Raw genomic sequence first — 23,094 nt, forward strand, 5'->3', positions numbered from 1 at the left:
TTGTTGTTTTCCCAAACACAAATTTAATCTCAATAAGGACTTGATTTTTGTTTGTTTCCTTCACTGATATACCCTGAGTACCTAGAACATACAGAACTTGGCACATAAAAAATGTATAAGGCATGTCTATTGGGTGAATAAGTTATCTCTTATACCTGAGAGGGAGCACAAAGTAGCAGAATGATCACTGACTGCCACTGGAGTCAGTACAGACTGGAGTCTCTAATCTGTACAGTGTTATATAAATAGGAGCCATTATTAAAATAAATTTATTGAGAGTTTTATAGAATGAAAGTGATTCCGTATGTTGAGGTAAGTAATAAAAGTGACATTCTTAATTGTTGAGAAGTCAAGCTTCCTGAAAATGAGTTCTTAAAAAAAAAGTAAAAAGAATCTCAATCAAACACCACTTAAAATTTTCTAAAAATCAAGAGCTGTGAAATGCTACATTCATCACTAACAACTATTATTTGCTAAGAGTTACTGAAGAGACTCGAACATATATAGCAGAATACCTAAAAGAACTCAGGCCATTTAAGCTTTCTTGGTGCCACAAAGAACCCATTATAAGTGAATGAGACTCAACATTATTGCCTGAAAGTGTATCACCTCATAAAAATAAGAGGAAAATATTTTAAAATATTGTATGATGGTTTCTTTAATGTACTGTGCCCACTATGATTTACATATGCTTATGTATTCCTGTCAAACAAGTATTCCGTGGATAATGTTTGCCTTTATCTCCCTACCAGATCCTACAATCATACTTAGGACACCTAGTATCAACTTACCATTGATCAAACAGTTAAACAGGAAGCTTTTCTTAAGTACCTATTAAGGGCCAGGTCTGACGGAGGATGCGAGGACAATTAAACATGGTCTCTCTCTCATGGCAGTTTACAATCCAGTTAGGAATATACGGTCATATAGAACCTCAATAGAAATTAGACTATGAGAGGCTCCATAATAAAAGGAATGGACAAAAAAGTGCATTGTGAAGGAGAGAAAAATGAATTCTGAATGAGGAAATCTGGAGGAGCTTTTGGAGATGGTGCTATTTTAGATGGGTGTTAAAGGACTTGGACAGGCAGAGAAGGGCAGAGGATATAAGGGCATTCCAGGCAGAGGGAGTGACTTGAGCATGAGCAGCAAAAATGCTTAATTTTAGACAGATTTGTGGTGACTTTACCTGTAAGTATGTTTTAAAGTTCAACATGGCTATTTAAGGATCATCCCTAATATGTGTAAATTAATAATGTCCATGGCAAAAATTCCCTGTATTATAAATTATATTACGGTGCCATATTCAAAGACAATGTATTTGGCATTTCTTTTTAAACAAATCAGAATAATTAAATTTCTTCTGGGGTCACACATTTTTTATGGAATCTGATAAAAATTATAAAGCCTCCCTCAAAAGTATACATTGTTTAGAACATAAACATTTAAAAATCTTATTTGAATAGTTTAAAGTTTCAAAAAGATTTCTTTGAAGGCTGCATTTGTTTTTGTTGTTGTTGTTTGTTTGTTTGTTTTTTGTCTTTTTCGTGATGACCGGCACTCAGCCAGTGAGTGCACCGGCTGAAGGCTGCATTTGAACCTCAGTCTAAGAACCTCTAGAAAAAATGTCAACACTTTTTGTGTGAGAAATTTTTTTTTTTTTCCTTTTTGTGTCAGAGAATTGAGGGGTTCTTTGAGGGGAAGTGTCAAGGGCAGTGCTATAGCAACATTAAAATCATTTTAAAAAATTATTGATCAAGGTACTGGAGAATGTCTAAGATGTATCTTCAGAATATCATTTGCTATCTTAACAGAGAATACTTTTGATAGGGAGTTGACTGCACCATTGAAACTATAAATTCCAAAGCCCTGCCAGCTTCAATCATGGTACTGCTATGCAGACTGAAACACTTAATATGAGAACATCCTATACAAACATTATCAGTGGACAAAGACTTGTTTCTAAAGATCCAGGGCATGGGATTTGCAGTGTTACTCCTTGTCATGTTAACCTGCACGGAGCTTGAAGAACTGAAGGAAAAGTTTGCTGCATATCTCAAGGATTGCTAATAGAACATTATCTTTGATTTACAACAGCAGTTTAATAGTATTTTATAAACAGACCATCAACATAAAACATAATTAAATATACACCTTTTAGCAAAGTAAGATAGTGATTTTGGAGGGCTGGGGTTGGAATAGTTTAACATCTGAATCAGCACTAAGAGTCTTTTCTGCTGACAAACAGACCATTATTAAGCTGCTTTCCATTCCCAGAGGCAACACACTTAAACAAGTCAAGTCTGGTTAAACCAACAGAAGAAAGAAGACCAAGTAGGAGTCTGTCTGAAATAGACTCATTAAATGAAAGATTAATATATCGATGTACGATTTTTATACATGTGGTCACAATATACAGAAGATACATATATGGGCATTTGTGAGGCTATCTTTGACTACAGAAAGACACACTTCTTGTAATTATGCTCCATCTTTCTACTGTTCATCCTCCGTGTGCATCCTGTCTAATCTCAGAAACTCAGTAACTATGGCCATCATATCTCTGGCCTAGGTCATCAGACAGAGGTGGCCTTGTTCAAACTACTATTTAGCTACTACCACTCCCCTCCTGCTCACCATCCCATTTTGCTTCCCTGCTGATTTTCTAACATTACACCTCAGCTTGCCTCTTGCTTTCACACTACCCTGAAAAAGCTTTCCTGGGCTGTAAAGTTATTTCAGAGAAGAACATGATATTTGAAAGATGTAACCCCAAAAGGATGACATCCCTATGTTTCATCCTCATTCTGATTTTCTTCCTTTGTTTATTAAATTTATCATGCCATTTATATGTTTTGACAAGCTAAACATAAAATAAAAGATATTTAATATGAAGGTGGAAATGAAGTTCAGTCAATCTACATTGCACAGCTGGTTATTTAGTGCCAAGGAATCACTTTTGCATAATACTTAGTAAAAATGGAATTAATATCCACTAACATGTAAAGTCTTCCCCCTGTCTCTTTAGAGCAATATAAACTGATTAGCTCTGTGCAGCAATTTAAAACAGAACTCATGGGAAGCTTTTAATAGTCTCGTTTCTGGCTTCCATTACTTAGTTAACTCAACATAATCTGCTAATTTCAAGACATGTCTTATTTTTCAAGTAGAAGTCACTTAAACATATGCCTTGATTTCTTCTGAGTATGAAAAAGGGGGGAAATGTTTACAAATGTAAAAGACATCTTTCTCACATTTTTAAGGGCAAGCATTATAATCTTAAAATACATTGATTGTTATCTGAAGAAAGCTCATGATGGAGTTTTCCCAGCAAAACGAGTGTACTGATAGATTAAGTGGCTTGCACCTGTTCCTTAAGAACTTTGTAAGGTGTTTGATGCTTCTGATGTGGGAGATTTTTAAAAGATTGTACTATATTTTCAGTTGAGAGGATGACTGATGATACAAGGGCCCGCTTTTATCAATAGGCTAGATGAGAATGTGAGAACTCATGTTCAGGGAAAGCTCATGATGATGCACACGGAGCGACCTTTTAACTCTGTAATACAGGCTACCTGAAGACAGCGACCTCCTAGCATGCCTAGAAGCACATTACTTTTAATGAACGAGCATAGCAAGCCAACTGTCAGTCAAAATCAAGATTGGGTTATCCAGATTTCAGATTGTAAAAGCCCTCACATCTTTTCTGGCAGCTTGTAGTAGCTGACTTTTGGTCTCTTCCCCCCACCCAATGATAACATAAGGCGGGGAAAAGAGGATCAGCCAGCCCACATGAGTGATATCTGCAGCTGACTTAGAATTATTTTTAAAAATTTATTTCTGCAGAGAGATAGATAAAAACTTTGGCTAATAGAAGTGGATTCATTTTCTTTAAATTTCCTTACTTATCTAATCCTTCTTCCCTGTCAAAACACAGCAATGCAGTCTTGTTTTCTGTTTTTATTTTACAATAGCCTCTACATTTGTGTTTATATGTGTGTGTGTGTGTGTGTGTGTGTGTGTGTGCAAAAGAATAGCATTAATGTTTAAATGAAAAGCACTGTAAATTGTTAGTTCTGCAAAAAACATCTGCGAGTTTTGTTTCTAAAGACAAAGTGGTATAAAAAAGACCACTGGTCTCAATGTAGACCCTGGGGTTTAAATTCCATCTCTTCTGCTTATTGGGGATCCATTTAGCCTCTGTGAATCTCAGTTTTCTGGTTTATAAAATGGAACAGTAATATCTTCCTCAAAGATCTGGAAGAATTAAATAAAATAACATTTGGAGAATGGTGGTATAAGGAAAATACAACATATTTCAGAAACTTTAGGATAGCTAATGTCCTCAAAACCAAAAGAGTACAAGGTACTTTGCAGTGTGTGATTCCACTTGTTTTAGATTTTTAAAAGATCTTAATTTCTTCTAGGTTTTATTATTAGACTTCAATAAAAGTAAGTTAACATAATTAGATTTTAATAAGTAAAAATCCCAAATAAAGAGTGAATAAGTATCATTCAGCTAAATTTTTATAAAAACCAAAAGTGGGAACTCTTAAAGATTTTATAGATTGATTCTATGTCAATTCCCCCCCAGGTGATGCACAGTTTTAGAATCACTGACCTAGAACAGTGATTTCAACCCTGGCTGCATGTTATAACCACCCAGAGAACTGAAAAAAAAAAAAAAAAAAAAAACCAATGCCCAGTCCCAAACCAACTTAAATTAGAATCATTATGGGGTGAGGCCCATGGTACTTTTTTTCAAAGCCCCCCGGACGATTCTAAAGTGCAGCTGGGGTGGAAAACCACTGCTTTAAAGTATTGCAAGATCCCCTGAGTCATCTGCCTAGGTAAAGGTTAAAAATTTGTATCAAAACATAAATTCTTTTTTATATGCAAACCCCTAGCTGGGCCTCGCTGCTGAGCACAGGATGGTCCTTTACCACCCATATTCACTATGTTGCCTGTATCCACAGAGTATCAAATCTCTGAATCTGTTCCACCCAACTCCACCCCCAATCTAGGCAGGTTCTTTCTCTAGAGACTGTGGAAGTCACTAGAAACTTGCTGAATGACAAGGTTTTGAAAGAGAAAGCTCTCTTAGTAAGGGAGAGAAAGCTGGGTGCAGAGTACCTGTATGTAGGTGACAGCTGTCAGTGCAGTCTTTTTCCATTACCAGAGCCAAGAGCCAAGAAACAGCCTCAGCCTGATGGAGAACAGCTAGTTAACCCAAGAATAAAGAATCAAGTTAAATTTTTGAACTGCCATTCAAAGGTTTACCTGTTTAATTTATTTCTCCTCTATTAGCTTTCAAGTCTTAGAACCTCAGATAACTAAAGAGGATAGTAAGAGTATTGAAGGGATTCAGTAGTGAAGACAATCCTGCTTTATTAATATTACATTAACATCTGTATAACTATTCATATTTTACCCTTTTGCTGCTACCTCACTTAGTTATCCCCATAATTCCTTGAGCTCTGTGAGATGTATTTACATAAAGAAAAAATTAGTAAATTTTCTGAAGACTTCATTTGGTTCCAAGTCTATTACTTTGTCACGTAATACTGAGGGATCTTAGCAAGTTACGTAACTTCTCTGGGCCTTGGTTTTCTCATTTATAAAATGAAGACAATGATATATTCTGTGAAGGACATATAAGATAGTCATCTTAAATTTCTAAATGGTAAAAGATTTGGAAGTTTTAGATATTATAATTATTCCCCTTTAAAAGATGATCATATTGAGGCACGAGAGGTTAATTAAGTTGGTCACTCAAGGTAAGAAATATGTAAGAAATATTACTGTGGTGAAAATATAGATTTATCAATTCCTAGTCAATCAATTATTTCCATAATATCACAAATAGTCTCAGAATACTACCCAATGGACTTCCTGACATGAAATCAAGAAAGAAAAAAATATATTTTGAGCACCTATTACGATTTGGGATATTAAACAATGACAAAAAAGAACTTTACATATCTTGGCCATGACTTTGAGAAAGGAAGTATAATCACATGCATTTACGTATTCTGAAGCAACAACTAGAAAAACAATATGAAAACTGAGTGTCTCAGGACCTGGTGTTAAACTTCACACTATGGTCAGAAACATAATTGATTACTCACCAAATCAATTATTCAGAGAGCTTTGGGAAAACTTTCTTTGACTAAAATGCCTAAAACAGCAGGAACTTTTTTTTTTCTTCCACACCATATGTCTATTACCAAGAGGGAGAGAATCAGAATACTTTTTAAAAAACTCAAGTAAAACATTATAGCTTTCGAAGGAGTAATGAAAGGAGAAAGAAGGAAGTCAGGGAAAGTAACTAGGGAGATTGTAAAGGGTGTGTTTAGACTTCTTCAATTTAGATGTTGCAGAACATCTTTTCTGTAGGGCATTGACATTGCAGAAATTGCCATTAAGAGTGAAGGTCAAATCTCCAGGCTTTTAATGCACAAGTTATCTTGTGTGGTAAACAAATTCAGTGGCTGGTTACTCAGTTTGTCTGTGTAGATCTCAAGCTCATGAGCCAGAAAGTCTCCAAAAGTCTTAAGACCTCCACAGTCAGTCCTGTGTCATCCTGGACAGAACAGCAGCAACACCACTTCTATAGAATAACAAATTGTCCTCTCACAACAAGAGGTTATTATTCCATAAGAGGGAACCTTAAACTAAGTCAGTATTAAGTGGAGTCTGACTTTCCAACAAAGCAGTATTTCCTCAGAATACTTAACCTGGTATGGGATATTCAAAAGCACTAAATTTATCAACTCTCTCAACAAATATAAATTTAATACTTATATGATACATGGCTTAAAACTTTCACAGAACCAATCACATATGTTTTATTCATAAATGTAGTAATTTATGGAAAAGGGACTTTGGTCTGAGGCCAGGAGCCAGACAGACGCCCAGGATAAAGACTGTATGGGGTGGAGGGAGTCAAGACAGGGTGAGGGCAAGGGTATTCCTTATGGAAGCCCGTAAGAAGACAGATTGACTGGATAATAGTAGGTGCCCTGCTCCCCACATGGACTGTATATCCTAGCATGGGGGTAAGGGCTAAGCTAGGAATTTCGGGGGGTGTGGAGAGGCGGGGACTATTCTGCACGCTTGGAACTATTTACAATTCCCACACAGAGCAGCCATTTCTTTGGTCTCCCTTATTGTCAGAAGAGTCTTCATCCAGAAAATAAATAACTCACCTCGTAACTGAGCCATTTTCTGTCTCCTCTCCTTGGGGTATAGGAGGTGACAAAATCTGGCCACAATCCCCTGTACTACCGTAAAGGAAAGCACAACAGCTTTCCAGCCATGCTGTGCATATGAATGACCTGACCTGGATCAAATCCTTCCCCACCCATACCTGATAACTATGGTTCAGTATCTTCAAAGTAAAGCCCAGAAATCTGCAACTTGAACAAGCATCCTAGGTGATTCCGACGTAGGGGCCCAAGATCGTCACTTTTCTCTATGGTTTGATCTAAGCCATCCCCAAAAATACCCATGGCTCCATGGCATCTCCTCCAGGTTGCCTGAAATCCTTCAGGTCATAATCACTTTGCCTGGAATTCCACCTCTAGAGATTGAGTTATCTTTAAAAGTGTAGATAAATGTGTGTGATATACAACATGTTTATATGTATATAAATATATCACACATATTTATTTATACTTTTTAATATATTTCTTATAGACATTTATATTTACTCATGTTATATTTATATATGTAAAAATATTTATGTTATAAATGTGTATAAATATTGTTCATATTATATATTTTATGCATATGTTTGTTATACCTGTATGTTAAAAATCATTCGTAAGTTCTGTAATTCCATTTGCATTCATTAGGGGAGGATACTTACTCTCTCCACCTGTGTATCCATATGAAAGTGTTTCCTTTGACAAGGCTGATATTCTTAACATTTTTTATTTTTTTGGCCTTTAACTTTCTTCTCCCCCAAAGAGGAGTGACCGTTCTGGTTGGTTAGGTTGGAAGAAGAAACTGAGCCTAGCCACTTCCTCTCCCCTTTGAAGCTGCCCTGCCTGCAGGGATGATGCATTCCACTGCAACTATCTATGGAGGGGTTACCCAGCCAGACCAGTCCCGGCGTGGAGAGACTGACTAATTCAGGTCTAAAATATTGGAAAGATCATTTGATCCAGCCCTAAAGCCATATCCTCTAATCAGCTTTATCAGTAATAACAGTCACATTTAGATATTACAATTGGTCCCAAATATGGGATGGACACAGTAGTTCTATATCTTGGACTCTTCAAACCCTACAAGTTCCTAAAAGATAAATGTTAGACAGAACTGGTAAAACAGTGGGTATTTCTAAGCATCAAAAAGCTGTGTGGAGAATAAAATGTGAGGAGTGGGGATAAAGGCAAAACTAGAAGTTCTAGGAGATAAGAGAGAAGAGTATGAACTCATCAAAGGGACATTTTACATTATAAGTTTCTTACAAGCCGGCTCTGCTTCAGATTTCTATAGCATTAGCTTCTCTTCAACCAATCACATAATTCTAACCTCTTTAACCTTTTCCTAGAGATATTATTTATGTTATGGGAATATAAATCCATGTAATAACCATAGTCAGTGTTCTTGAAAATAGGAGGCACTCAAATGTTGATCCATTCACTTGTCAAATGTTTTTTCAACATCACAGGACAAAATAGTACTCTTAAGTGCTATGATTACATTATTCATAGTCTTTGCCCTCAAGTAGTTTACAATCTGATGAGAACAATGGACCAAAAATAAGAAGTATAATAAAAGGTTTAAGCAACAAGCTCAAGGAACTACTTCTCTAAGTTTACCAAGGCTTTGGTGCAAAAGCATCTTATGCCCAGATGACACACGTGCCACCCAAGGTGCAGGGTGAGAGCTGATTCCACTGGCAGGACAGCCTTCAATCCTGCAGAGAGCTACGCTGAACTGTATTTTTGACTGGAGACTTTCTCTAATTCATGATGTGCTCTTTTAAAATGACATTTCTGTCTTCCTGTGTTTCTTTTAATTAATAACCCTGTAGAATCTTTTTCATTAAAAATGAATTTTACCTTTACTATGAAATGTCAAACATGGATAAAATGAGCAACTTTTTCTTGCAGGAAATATTATTTTTTAAAAAGATATTAGTTCACCTTTTCTTTGACAAATTTGAGTAGTGGAATGAGCTTGTTGAAGCAATATTTCTCTTTCTTCCCATACCAGTGGCCTCTCTTTATTGTATTCTTTTACAAGCAGATGAATGGAAGCAACTTGTATTTAAAAAAAAATTAAGTCTTTCAAATATGTTGTAACGTTAAGGGAAGGTGAAATTTAAATTTTTATGAAAGTGAAAGGGGGTTGGCTTTTACTTCTAAAAGTGCAATTCAAATTTAGTTTGAGGTTCAAAATAAAAGAGTGAACTTAGTTCTTGGTTTACAGGATGACTGAGTCAATACTAAGCACAAATTGGCAAAGCTCTTTCCTGTTTTTCCCAATGCTTCCCCAGAGTGTCTCCTCTTAAGAAGAACACATTTACATAATAACTGTTTCTACAGCCACAGGGATATGGTTATAAGGATGGTGTTTCAGCAGATAGCAAGGTTCTCAAATAGCCAAACTTGATAGATGTAATTCAGGATGAGATCAGAACCTAGAGTTAAAGTGCAAGTTTTAGGTCAAGTTAAATTAGCTAAAGCTAATCTTAGCACATGCAGTGAAACAGAGCATGAAAGTTTGTTCATTAAACTAGATTAGAGAAATTAATCCTTGAGCTAGAAATGCCAAGACCTGAACTTAAAATCACAACCCCTAACTGTTCTCTTGAGATGTATTATTAGTGAAATCATTTCATCAAATGTTAGGGGCCTCAGTTAAGATTTCACCCCTAATAGATATCATGTTGAATGTGTGGAGTTTTGAAAGAGGTGGAGGTAGATATTGTTTTGTGTTAACAGAAGAAAGTAAGAAAGTTTTCCTTTGGAAAAACTCAACATTGTTCTGGGAGAGTGTAGAAGTGCTTGTGTCTGCAATTCTCAGCACATTCCATTGGCTTATGAGAGGAGGATTCTATCTCCTAAAGAGATCAGACCTGAGTGACTTTTAACATTTCCCTTACTTTCTTGTCACCAAGGACTGATGGACTGCAATAATACATGCTGAGACTACAGCCTGACCTTTTCTCACTATTAGAATTTTGGGAGAGGATTTTGAGCACCAGTCAGGCACTGCCATTTATGAAACATGCCCTTATCATCATTGTCATCATCAAGTCATCATCATCATTGTCATCACCATCATCACCATCATCACTGCTAACCTTTACTAAGACCTCAAAGGATTGGTCTCTACACTCACAACTACTCTGTGAAGAAGGCATTAGGCCCTGAACCCAATGAGGGCAGGGAACTTATGAGTATCTGTTTTACTCACTTCTGGGTATTATGTATTTATAAAAGTGCCTGGTACTTAAAAGGTACTCCAGGCATATTCATTGGCTATTATATCTCATTTTACAGATGTGTAAACCAAGTCATGTAAACTCATATGCCCAAGATCACACACCTGAGCCTAAAGCCAGTGCTCTAGTCATTCCAAAGGGAGATCTTGGTACATTCCCTAGGAAAGAATATAAATGCTCCTTGACTGTAGGTGTAATCAGGATCGTTTTTATTCCTGAATTGAGTGGAAGCCAAGGTCCACTTCTCCTGCCTACAGATGCTTAAAACAGAAAGGGCCATATGTTTGGGACACCCTCTTCTCCTTTTCTTCTTCACCAAAATAACAACTAAAGATTCATTCTAAATTGAATGCCACCCAATGCTGGAACATAAAGAACTTAGGCACTTCCTGGAGAATTGCAAATATCACCATTCCCTCTTACCATTTTTGGACCATTTTTAACCAATTGAAATGTATTTGCTCACAGTAATCCAAAGGCAAGTCTAAATTTTTTATCTTTCCAAAGAGTTTTATAATTCATCAAAAAAGTAATCTCTCCAAACTCTTATTAAAGATACATTCAGAATGATCCCAGTAGTTTTCAAAATTTAAAAACATAATAAATCAAATATCTCTTTTCCTCTTTTCCTGCTACTCTCCTCTCAGTACTTACTTCCACGTGGATATTGAGTTCTACCATCAGAAAGGGAAGCAGCACAGATTGCCTTAAATTAATGAACTCTGAGATATTATTACTCATTCAACCAACAATGTTGCTGGAGTGCTGGGCTGCAAAGAGCAGTTGTATGTATGGGATAATGTCTCTTTAAGAGCTTAACAGTCAGTGCATGGGGACAGGGCATCTATTAGCTCATTGTAGGACCCTACAAAGCAATATACCGTAAATACCGAACAAATAGTGCAGTGGATGGTTGTACAGGAATATGGAAAAAGGAAAGGTCATGTGGAGCTGGAGCACATGGAAAGGAGTATGGAGGAGACGGGGCTGAAGTTGGCCCTTGAGGAGCAAGCTGGAGCTATAGGATAAGTCATAGGAGAAGGTGATTTGGTTCTTTTCAATTGCCTTATTAGCAATTCAAGGAACACATATCATTTTCCTTATATTATTTTCCCAAGTTCTCTTCCATTTGTCTAAATCTGAATAGTTTTATTGCCCCATATTTTAAAGATGTAATCTCAAAATTTTCATTTCGAGAACAAGACTTTTTATAACTCAATAAATGAATGCCTTCGCCCTTGTTTTCCATTTTAAATAACCACTTTTATTGCCATATGTATGGTTATATTTCATCTTTATAATAGCCCTGGTCATCAATATTAGTTTGACTTTATTTTGGTGAGGTATTAATTCCATCTCTGATCTTCTTTAATCAAAGTTAATCAGCTGTATTTTTGACAAACCAGAACACACCAGAGGATTGAATATTACCACTGTCTGAAATCTAAAGTAGAGTAGTTGTTCTCTAAATTGGGAATATTTTTCTAAAGAGGCTTTGAACAGAATGAGAAAATGCTCAGATAATTTAAAATTCTGTGGCCTCATTATGAATTTATTTCTGGGGCATAGATATCTGATCGTAGAAAATTTAGAGGTGCCTGTGCTTCTAGAAAGAGATTGATATGTTTGTCTTATAAAGTTTGCTCAAAAGCTAGAAATTCAAATCTCTTATATTCCATTTGGTATAGTATATAAACTGTTTACCCTCCAAACATAGAGTACATTTTCATATAATTACATTTGTTGCAAGTTTTTTCTGCTGACAAACCTGTCCTGATTGAATTTTTAAATTTTTACAGTCCTCTCTCTCAATATTATTTAAGCTTTATTAATGTTATCAACCTCCATAAAATTTCTGGTTCAAACTTAAAAACACCCTTCTAAAGGAATGTACCAAGCTTAGGAACCCAACAACAGAGAGTTTTCATCTTTGCAAAACTACCAAATACAAATCTACTTTCATAGTTTTTTCACAAGAGTAAAAGTTCATATTAAGAACTTCACAAACACTTGGTAGAAGAAAGTTGCATTGGAATGAAGGGACTGAGCCCCTCTCCAGAACTTTTCTTTGCTCCCCATCCTTATACCCACTCCCAACAGCCTACAGAGAAAGGCTGTTGGGCTGGGAGCCTTCCTCCTAGTGTGCGATTTCAGTAACAAGCCACTTGGTGACTCTCATGTGTGGAAATGTCACTGTTAACAAGCCAGCAGTCAGCCTCATTTTATGGGCTCTTAAATCCCACAGGCTGGATCTGATCTCTCCTGCTCACCTTTTGCTGGCACAAGCGACCCTTCACTCTTTGCTCTACACTGGCTAAGTAGGTCATTCCACTTCCTGCTTTCTGAATTCTGAGGATTAGGAAACACTATTTTCTCACTTAAGAGGGGGTACTTAACTTCCTGTCACAGAAAACTAACTTTCAAAGGATCTGTGTTACCTATTACCCATTTAATGTGACTGAATTATGATGAAGTCCACATATACCTAATATAGTTGTTAAGGTACTGGTTAAAAGAAGGAAGCAAATTCCTGGTTAGGGCCCAATGCCTCATATTACCTCTGTGGGCTGCTGTTAGGGGAAATTGGATTCTTACATGCAGAATTAGCAGTGACAGTTTTTACTCTACATTTTTCATTCCAGACTGTGAGTTTTCTAAGGGACTGCACCTCTGCTGAACTTCAAAAGATGACATCACTCTCTAGAGGATAAAATTGAGTGCGTAGAACAAACCCCAGTGAAAGCAAATGTCAACTTCTAAAAGTGTTGGGTGAATCAAGTATAAACTGATTCAGAAAGAAGAGGAAGAAAATGAATGACTTTCTCTAGAAGAAATTACCATAGCCTCCTCCTTGGGTTATCTGAGTGTCTCTGGCTATTTAGTAGAATCACTTGATTTGATACCTTTGGGAAAAGATCACTTGATTGGAATGCCAGAATCTATGAAATGCACCTCCCAGCTAGGGAGGCAGATGTTATTTTGGTCAAAACAGACAACTATTAGGAATTCAATCTAACCACGGAGTAGCTGTATTTTCTTATATATTGCTTTAAAGTTCTTTCTATTCTATAGAAACCCATATATATTATTACGATATTTATCTTACATTTTTTGGAAACAGTCTGACTGAAGGGAGACTGTTTGTAATGATGAACATGCTAACAATATTGATTTGATCATCACGTACTGCACACAAATACTGATAGTCAACTCTGTATCCCATAAATATGTACAAATAAAAATAACAAGAAAAAAGAAAAAAAGAATTCACTATGAACATCTTAAATCCCTACTTTGAATAACCAAATGCTTTTTTAAAAGATGTCCCTTTGAAAAGCATTAAAAAGCTACTGCTCAGAATCAGCACGGAAGCCTTTCAAATACATGTCTGTTGAGCTCTGAATTTTCCCAGATATATCAGAGGACAGAAAAACCTGAGCTGATGAATTCAGCTCAAAAAGTAAAAGGCAGAAATCCCTACAACGACAAACCATATGATTAAATTTAGATATTGCCTTGGGGGTTGGAGAAGGAGGAACCCCACAAAGAACTCTGCCTAAAAATATATTCAAATACACATCCATAAAAAGATTCACATTATATTAAATTATAATATTTTCAACCATATAGAACATTCATTGACTTTTTCTAGAAGAAAAAAGGAAAAAAGAGACGTAATAAGTTGGGATAGAAAAAATTGGATATACTCCAAATTCAAATCAGTACCAAAAGACATTAGGGAAGAAAATAATACACACATTTTAGTGCTTACATTAATAAAAATCTTTGCTTTTTAGTTTATGAGGAGTATTTTCCTTTAAATAAAGATGGTGTGATAGAGCCCCATGCTTCCAGTGGCCCTTCATTGAATATTAGCCGTTGAGAATTAAGAAGTGGTAGGCACTTTGGAAATAAACAGTCTGGTATACAGCTATGATGACCCCAGGAAAGCATTTGTGTAAGGCAGGATTCAGCCCTAACATAAAAACAAATTATTCAAGTGCATTATTGGATACATGAAGAATTCCCAAGGAAAATAATTTATGAAATATCCTCCTTTTTACATTATGTTAGTTAAATACTTTTCGATTAAAGTCTTATTTATTTCCTCCTTGCTTACTACTAAAATGCATATTTTCTTGCAATAAGAATAGCTCTAGTTTTGAAAAGAAGAGCAGGCATACAATAAAGAGTATAATCTAGTGTCGAATATGTTGGTTTATTATCGAATCCAGTGCCCACTCTGAAACTTGGGAAATCTTGTCCTTACATAACTGCTTTGGAAGCATATTGAAGAGTGAGGGATCTGTGAACCTTTGTCCTGGTAATTAAATGTGGAAAAGTTTTTATTCTCTCTGGAAGCAGACCAACAGAGAGCCCAAATAGAAGATAAGGTCTCAAAAGATTCCATAATTAGGTCCTGCTTCATCTAAATGCACATGACAAACTTCTGAATTGCTGAAGGTCTGTCTCTTTCTACCCCAATCAGTGAAATGAGAGCCATCTTGAAGTTGGAAAACTGATTGGAGCCTCAAAGCAACTATCAGCCATGCGGCCATGAGCAAGTCACCTCACCTGATTGGAAGCTCAATGAGATCATGCCTGTGCTGTGTACACTGCAAAGCAGCAAGCTACACCATTTCGGCAGTGAAAGTTCTACAAACCATAACATGTCAGGAGAGCTACTGCCAGCAGGGCCAGTCATTTGGAGTAAATTTGCAGTCCTGATGATCAATAGAGGTAACGAGAGCCATAACTATACTCTGCTCAGGTTCAAGGTTGGTATGCAGATTCTTCAGAGAAAAATGAGAGAAAAGAGAAAAAGGAACTGTTTTGGAAATCACAGCCCCTGGCATTGGGTTATCTTAATTCACTTACAGTGATGTCAAAATTGTGTGTGCTACTCTGAGAGCTCTAGACAAGCTGCTGCAGGATTGTGCAGAATCTGCAGACACAAGTGGTTAGAAACAGCAGCTGGAAGTCAACTCTAACCATGATTTAACACCAATTACTAACGGTCATTTTCATAATCCTATTTCAGAAGACTTTTTGCTAAAGTTGTCAAGGGCATCGTGTTTTTCTAGATGACAGTGATTATTCTAGTTGATAAAAACTGTGCTGGACAACATGACAGATTCATGTTTCATTCTGATTCATTCATTCAATTGAAGACACTATGCTGGTCACTGGCAATAAAAAGATTACAGAAAATTCCTACTTTAAGGAGCTCATTGTTTAGTTGAAAAATTAAACATGTAAATAGGAAAACAAAGTGACCACAATCAGTGCTATGAGAGAAGTAAGCATAGATACCATGTAATATTTTAGAGTTTTATGGACATCATCTAATCTTTTATTCCAAATGTGGACAATGTTTTATCAATTAATGTCTTTCCCACAGGATTAAAAAATGATGGATTTGTAAAATGAATGTGCTCTCATATTTTGTTTAGCTGATATACCATTGGCAGGGCAGGGGGTTAGGAAAGAAAGTAGTGAAGTCGGAACTCCCATTGTCACATTCCTAGGCCATTTCCTCAAAGATGCTTGTATTGGCTACTGAAATACATACAATCTGCGACACATGTACACCAAGCAAATACTTTAGTTCTTTTTGATATCCAATTCTGGTATGCTTTTTATCGACAAAAGGTAATCACTGCTAAGATGCTTCATTGCTCACAGAAAAAAAGACATTCTGTGCTGTTGGACTCACCATGGCAAGAATGCTTTCTGGAGAGAAAAGAGTTATTGACTTCTGAGCCTGTGCTAATGCAAGAGTAAACCTAAGCCACTGTATCTCACTGCAGGAACATCAAAAACCAAGATTGGTATGACGTTTCTCCATAATACTGCCAGGGGGCTTCAGCTGATCTCTACTTAAGCAGCGTGCCATGTGTGGAAAAGGAACTTGGTTTTATGGAGTGAAAGGAATTCTACAAGTACCTCTACGCTCTGTTTTTCCATTTTATAATTTGTATTGATCATTCTTGGAGGACACTTTACTCATTTTAAATGAGAATCCTTCTTAAGTGACTGTCAGAGTGCAGGAACGTTGTGCTAGTATTGATAATTATGCATTGCCTTGGCGTTATAAAAATCAGCACTGAATGCTGCTACACATTCCCAGTAATGTAGACTCACTTCAGCTGTATATTTTGATTTTAGAATATTTTTCGATGTTATTTCTTCAAACTTAATTAGAAAAATAAAACACAGTTGTTAGGGACTGAATGTCTGTGCTCTTCCCCCCTCCCCCCGTATGTTTGAGCCCTAATCTGCAGCGTGGCTATATTTGTAGATGAGTTTCCTAATAAAGTAACCGAGATTGCATGAGGTTATAATGATGGTGCCCTGATCCAGTAAGATGAGTGTCTTCATAAGAAGAGACACCAGAGAGTGAGCAAGCTCTGTCCACACACAGGCACTGTGGAAAGGCCATGTGAGCACACAGAGAGAAGGTGGCCTTTGCGTCGCAAGGGTATAGGCCTTGCCAGACACCAACCCTGCTGGCACCTTGATTTTGGAATTCTAATCTTCAGAACTGTGAAAAAATAAATTTCTGTTTTGTAAGCCACCCAGTCTAAGCAAACTCACCAAAGAAAAAGATGCAGGGTAAAGCCGGGCACAAGCCTCCCAGGGTCCTCTCCCTAATTCCTCCAGCAAGAGTTGTGAGAACACATGCCAAAGGTATGTTGTTATGTCAATCTAAGAAAACTAATACGAGGTTAAATGAGTATTGGCTAGGGGTCCCAGCTTAGCCTGTGTATTGTACTAAGTGGTACAGAGATGTTCAGTACAAAAGAGTCTAAAGTAGAAATTACAGAGCTAGAGCAAAGCAGGTCTCTGAGGCAACAATGGAGGCATTTCTTTGAGACCACAACCAAAGGGCAAAGGTCAGCATGACATCATTTTTAACAAAGTCCAATGGGCTCCACTCTACGACAATAGTAAAAGTATTAGAGACATTTTCTATAGAGCCGTTTGACTTAGAAATTTTGATTACGCTAGGAACAAATTCAGCAGAGCCATGGAGTGAAAAGACACACCAATTTTCTAGCCATGACCACTCAATCTGGAACCACAGCGGGGTTTACACCCATTAATGTAACATAGACTTGGTATTTAAAAGGGAAGCCCACTTTATTGTACAATTTTAGCCTGTATTAACATTGTTTGATCTTAGTTATTTTTCCAGGAAACACTTAGTTTTTCTTTCTTCTTTTCCTCTTTTTTTTTTTTTTTTTTGGATCAACTAATATTTTTAGCACTCATAACTGTCATGATTGGTGGTAAACTTGTTAATATTTTTTCACAGCTTCCAATAAGAAAGTGTGTCACTGCTATCATCTTTAAAATAAGTTAAAATACAAAAGTGAAAAAATAGTGGTTTTTGTTTAATGTGAGAAATTTTCTTTTCCTATATATTTATACTAAGTGGTGCAGCAGCCAGCATACTTCTTACAAGTACTGGCATGATAGCAAAGAGTATACTAGAATGCAGTATTACCAGCAAGCAATATTTTACCATATTCAGTAACACTTCTTGAGCAATATTGATATGACAGTTACAGCCTTTCACTAAAATGAGATCCTTTACAATACAGGAGGTGACATGCCTGCTGTGGCCACACCATATACAGTGGTTTGTACTCAGATTGGGAGTTTAAAGTCCAGTTCACAGATTCTCAACACTACTTATAGCTTGTTTGTTTGTTTGTTATTTGTTTGTATTATTGGCTCCATTGTTAGTATTATCCTGAACCATGCTGTGAAAAACATTAAAATCAATCTATGAATCACATACAAACACCTGCCATATATCTTCCTTCTTCCCTAATAAAAATGGGCACAATCACATATTGACTTTTACTCACAATCTTCTACAAAAGGCTTTCAGACCACGTTATATAGTAGAAATACTGGCAGCATGAGATTCAAAGGCTTGGATTCTACTCCCAACTCTGCCACTAATTACATAAGTGAATTTGAGCAAATCACTTAATGTTCTTAGTTTTCTCATCCTTAATGAAAATAAACTGAAATAGGTTATTTACAAGATCCTTCCTTGCTCTAGACTATCCCTTTGTTTGCAGTAAAATCCTAACTGCAGTGTTATCATCACCACATGGAGTCTTTCCCTATCTACACCCTGGGATGAACTGGATTTATCTCCTTTATGCTCCCTTTGTACCTGAGAGTAACCCTCACATGGCACTTATCTGACTATATTATGGTCTCTCACTAGACTGTAGACTCCTAGGGGCAGTCATTGAGCCTTTTGTCTCCATGACCCCATGGTTATGAGGTGGGAGCTCGATGGATGAATATTGAATATATAGTGAGCCAGCCAATCCTGTCTGTGCCACACTTTAAAAAACTGTAGAGAAAATAGCAAATAAAATCTCTCAGTCATCCTATTTAAATAGTCAATCTGGAGGAAAATGTGTTCTTGCTATCTTGAAAGTGAAGGAAATATTCAGAAATAATTCAAAATCTCAGCCATGCTTAATGTAGCCATAAGTGCTAATGCAACATTTATTTTAAGTTTCAAGGAAATGGAATTCTCTTGACAGCCTCATGGACAAATATACCCACCAGTTCTTAAATGGTTCATTCTCTTTTATACATACAACAAGGGTCTATAATGGAAAAAAGGCTCTAAAGAAATAACTAATATATCTGCATATTTGAGGACCTCTGAGGATACAGATTTCATATCAACCTTTATAAATGGTGCATTGGTGGTCCTCAAGACCGCCTGTGGATGGGACAATGTGCTAAGGGGACTCACAGGATTCAGCATATAGTCACACTGATGGTTATGACTTATTGCAGCATAAGAACACAAAGCAAACTTAACAAAGGGAAAAATGCATGGGCAAAGTCTGGGGGTAGCCAGGCACAAACTTCCTTAATTCCTCCAGCAAGAGTTGTGACAACATGCGTGAAATGTTATCTACCAGGGAAACTCATGAGAGACTCAGGGTTTTTTTTACTAGGGATGGATCACATATGCATCCTCCACCTGGCAAATACAAAACTCATACTTCTGGAAGGAAAGTAGGTGTTCAGAATAGATCAAATTATTTGAATATACTGTTTAGGTGCAACAAGCCACTCTTAACAGTTAAAGGGTGAGAACCCTCCTAAAATCCAAGTTCCCAAGGGCCAGCTTTATAAGCAAGTCTTTCAAAGGGCAACAGCCATGCCTCCTAGCTTAACTCTTATTTACACTAATGGTAAACAACATCGTATAACTAGGCAGAATGAACTGAAGTACAACATTAACTTTAAAAGTCTAATGAGAACCCTTTAAAATTTAGGTATCACCTGTGCTAGGTGCGCTGCTTACCTTCTTTGAAACACACCTGAGGACTGGTCCTCAATTTAATAAACACCATTTTGTTATTCCAGGAAATGGCATCTTGAATTGGTTAAGCAAACAAATATATAAATAAAGTCAGCAAGTCAACATTCCTCTGCTGTTCTCCCATGCCTTTTCTAAATATATTTCCCTTGCCACTACTCAGTCTGGCAAGGGAAAGCCAGACTGAGTAGTGGCTTTTATATATGGTGTGAACTCTCCCGTCATCACAGCAGCTATAAGCCTTGCCTTTATGTTATCTACCCGGTTCCTATAGCCACCTCTTATTTATGGTATTTTCCATTTCATGATAACCCTCTGGCTAGATAACAAGTAGTAAAGATTTGCTTTTAAATAAAGAGGAAGGGAATTTTATTTGTATGCCATTGTCATCTCCACCTAATTTCCAGTCCTCTGCTTTCATCAGTTGACACACTTAAGGTCCATGGGCAGCCACCCGTTTTGTAAATACAGGTTTATTGAAACACAAAAATGCTCATTTATTTACATATTTTCTATGGCTGCTGCTACGAACTGAGTTTTGTCCCCTCCAAAATTCATATGATGAAGCCCTCATCCCCAATATGATGGTATTCAGAGATGGGACCTTTGGGAAGTAACTAGGTTTAGATGAGGTCCTAACAGTGTGGCCCTCATGATGGGATTAGTGCCCTTACCAGGAGAGACACCAGTGAGTTTGCCTCCTCTCTTTCTCTACCATGTGACGGCACAATGAGAAGGCGGCCATCTACAAGTCAGGAAGAGATCCCTCACCAGGGAACTAAATTGACCAGTATCTTGATCTTAGACCTCTCAGTCTCTAGAACTGTAAGAAATAAATTTCTGTTGTTTAAGCCATTCGGTCTATGGTATTTTGTTATGGTAGCCCAAGCAGACTAAGACACTGCTTTCACACCACAATGGCAAAGTAGAGTAGTTGAGATTGGCTCACAAATCCTAAAATATTTACTATCTGGTTCTTGACAAAAAAAAAGTTTGCCAATCCCTCATCTAGTTGTTGCATAAAATTATCAATTATAGCTCTAGAATTTTTATATAGAGAGGTTTAAGGATGGTTAGGGGGAGCTACATTTTCAAAGCAAACATCCTATTTTTCTTTAACAGAGAAGAAGGCAAGCCTCTAAAGAACTATCACATTCCTCCCTCTTGCAGCCACTGAAAACTGCACACTATACAAATTTCTCTAATGAGCCTTGGTTTATGCTTATTATACAGAGCTGTCATCTACTATGGCTGATAACTTGGGTTCAAAATCTGCTCCCCCTCTTATCAGGAGCATGCCCTTAATTAATAGTTATGATAGCTATGAGATATCAAGAGTATACTATGGACATAATTTTGATTATACAATTCAAAACAAATATTTACTACAATAATGCTTATAAAAATAGCAACAAGAAAAAAATATTTTTATTAATAGATCAATGGGGAATAAAGTCAATGAATGAATGAGAAACTATAAATTGTTGAGAGTGTATCTGTAGAATATTGTTGTAAAAAATTAAATGACAGCTACTTTTACAAGCTAAAGCAACAGGTTCTAGTCTAAAAAACATAGATTTTAAAATCATACAGAGATGGGTTTAAATCCAAGCCCTGATCAATAAGTTATTCGGCAACTAGCTGTCCCTGTTGAAGAACTCCAACCTCCTCATGTGTGAAGAGGAGATTATGCTGCCTTGTTTGTGGGTGATTGACATTTAATATAATCATCATATGTAAAACGTGCTAAAGTGTCTAGCTATATAGAACAGGCTCTCAAAATGGTAGTTATTATTAGTAATCATTGGAAGATATTTTCTCAAATTTCAGTTTTTATGAGAATATTTTTTTTCTAAGAATAAAATGACACACACTGACTATACACCCCGTTCACACAATTTGCCAAGTTATTGAGATAACCCATCAAGAGCAAAAAGGCTGGAATTATAAAAGACTGACACAAGTTATAACAGGGAACAGGTTTTAAAGGGAAGAAGGCATTTGATATAACTCAGCACACTGGCACTGCAGAGACAGGCACATCGTTCCCAGGTCCCATTAAAAACAGACACGAGTTTTCTGTCTCTAGTTTCTCTTCTTATCAGAGGTAGTCACACTAAGATGTGCACTCAACTTTCATAACCAACGATTGTGTGTAAGCATGTGTGTGTGTGTGTCTGTGTGTGTGTGTGTGTGTGTGTGTGATGTGCACGTGGTTTTGGCAATCTTGCAGGATGGGGGAAGATTTCAAAACCTGCACATTTTAGATTGGATAAGACAATAATAATATAAGAGCTTCAAATATTTAACAGGCTGCTTTGTAGAAGAGGAATTTGTCATTGCAGAAGGTAGAACTTAGACCAATGGAGACATTTCTGCTTAATACTGAAAAGGACTCTGGGCTCCCTAATGAATAAGCAAGAAAGTTCCATATTTAGTTCACATTTGGCACCTCTCTTCTACATTCTTCCACATTTATTACTACCTTAACTTTCAATTAGGCATGTTTCACGTAATAATCACACTTGACTGTAAACTTCTTGAGCACAGGAACACCATTCAGTCTTTGTGCTCTGTATAGCTATTTACATTTAGTCTTGCAGATTCTGGATGCTCAATAACTATTTGTTAACAAAAGGATAAACTGAACATGTTGTTCAAATATAGATCAAATGTTGTGATTCAGCTAGTATGAATAATACTCCTGCTAGTCTTGTACTCCCTTGGAACCCCAAGTAGGAATTACATTGATTTATGTTCATTTCTATGTTGCTACAGTATAGACATTAATTTGTCTCTTGGCTTGATTTTTTCCCTCTATGTCAGGTACAGGGAAAGTATTATTTGAGGAGGTCGTGAAAACAAAGAATTGTTATTTCAAAATACTTTACTATAGACAGGGAATCATTTTAGATGAAATTCCTTAAGTGCAGTTGTCCAAACATGTATTTCATTCTTGGCAGTAAAAGAGCCCTAGTCAAAGCCCAGTGACCTATAAATCAGAGCTAGGAGATTTCTTTATGCAAATTAAATTTGTGTCACACTCATCAATAACAAAGAAAATGGCAAAGAAGATTACATTTGCAGCAGCAGTACAAAATAAAGTATTCCTATACCTATTTGTAAGACATGTCAGTGTGACTAATTAATTTTTGAGATAGTGTTCTTTGAAAGAATTAATGGAGAGTAAGCTTTGTAAATTGATTATTAAATGAGAAGGAGGGTCTAAAGAGAGGTGGGCATGTAAAATAGGCAACAGGCTTGA

General features: G+C 36.7%; 1 protein-coding gene across 1 annotated transcript in view; it reads right to left on the reverse strand.

Moving 5' to 3' along the window:
- KCNH5 (potassium voltage-gated channel subfamily H member 5) overlaps window positions 1–23,094 on the reverse strand; it is a 318,849-nt gene that overhangs the window by 23,479 nt on the left and 272,276 nt on the right. The gene's annotated exons all lie outside the window — the stretch shown is intronic.

Source organism: Cynocephalus volans, chromosome 3 (genome assembly GCF_027409185.1).
Source record: "Cynocephalus volans isolate mCynVol1 chromosome 3, mCynVol1.pri, whole genome shotgun sequence".
Classification (NCBI taxonomy): domain Eukaryota; kingdom Metazoa; phylum Chordata; class Mammalia; order Dermoptera; family Cynocephalidae; genus Cynocephalus; species Cynocephalus volans.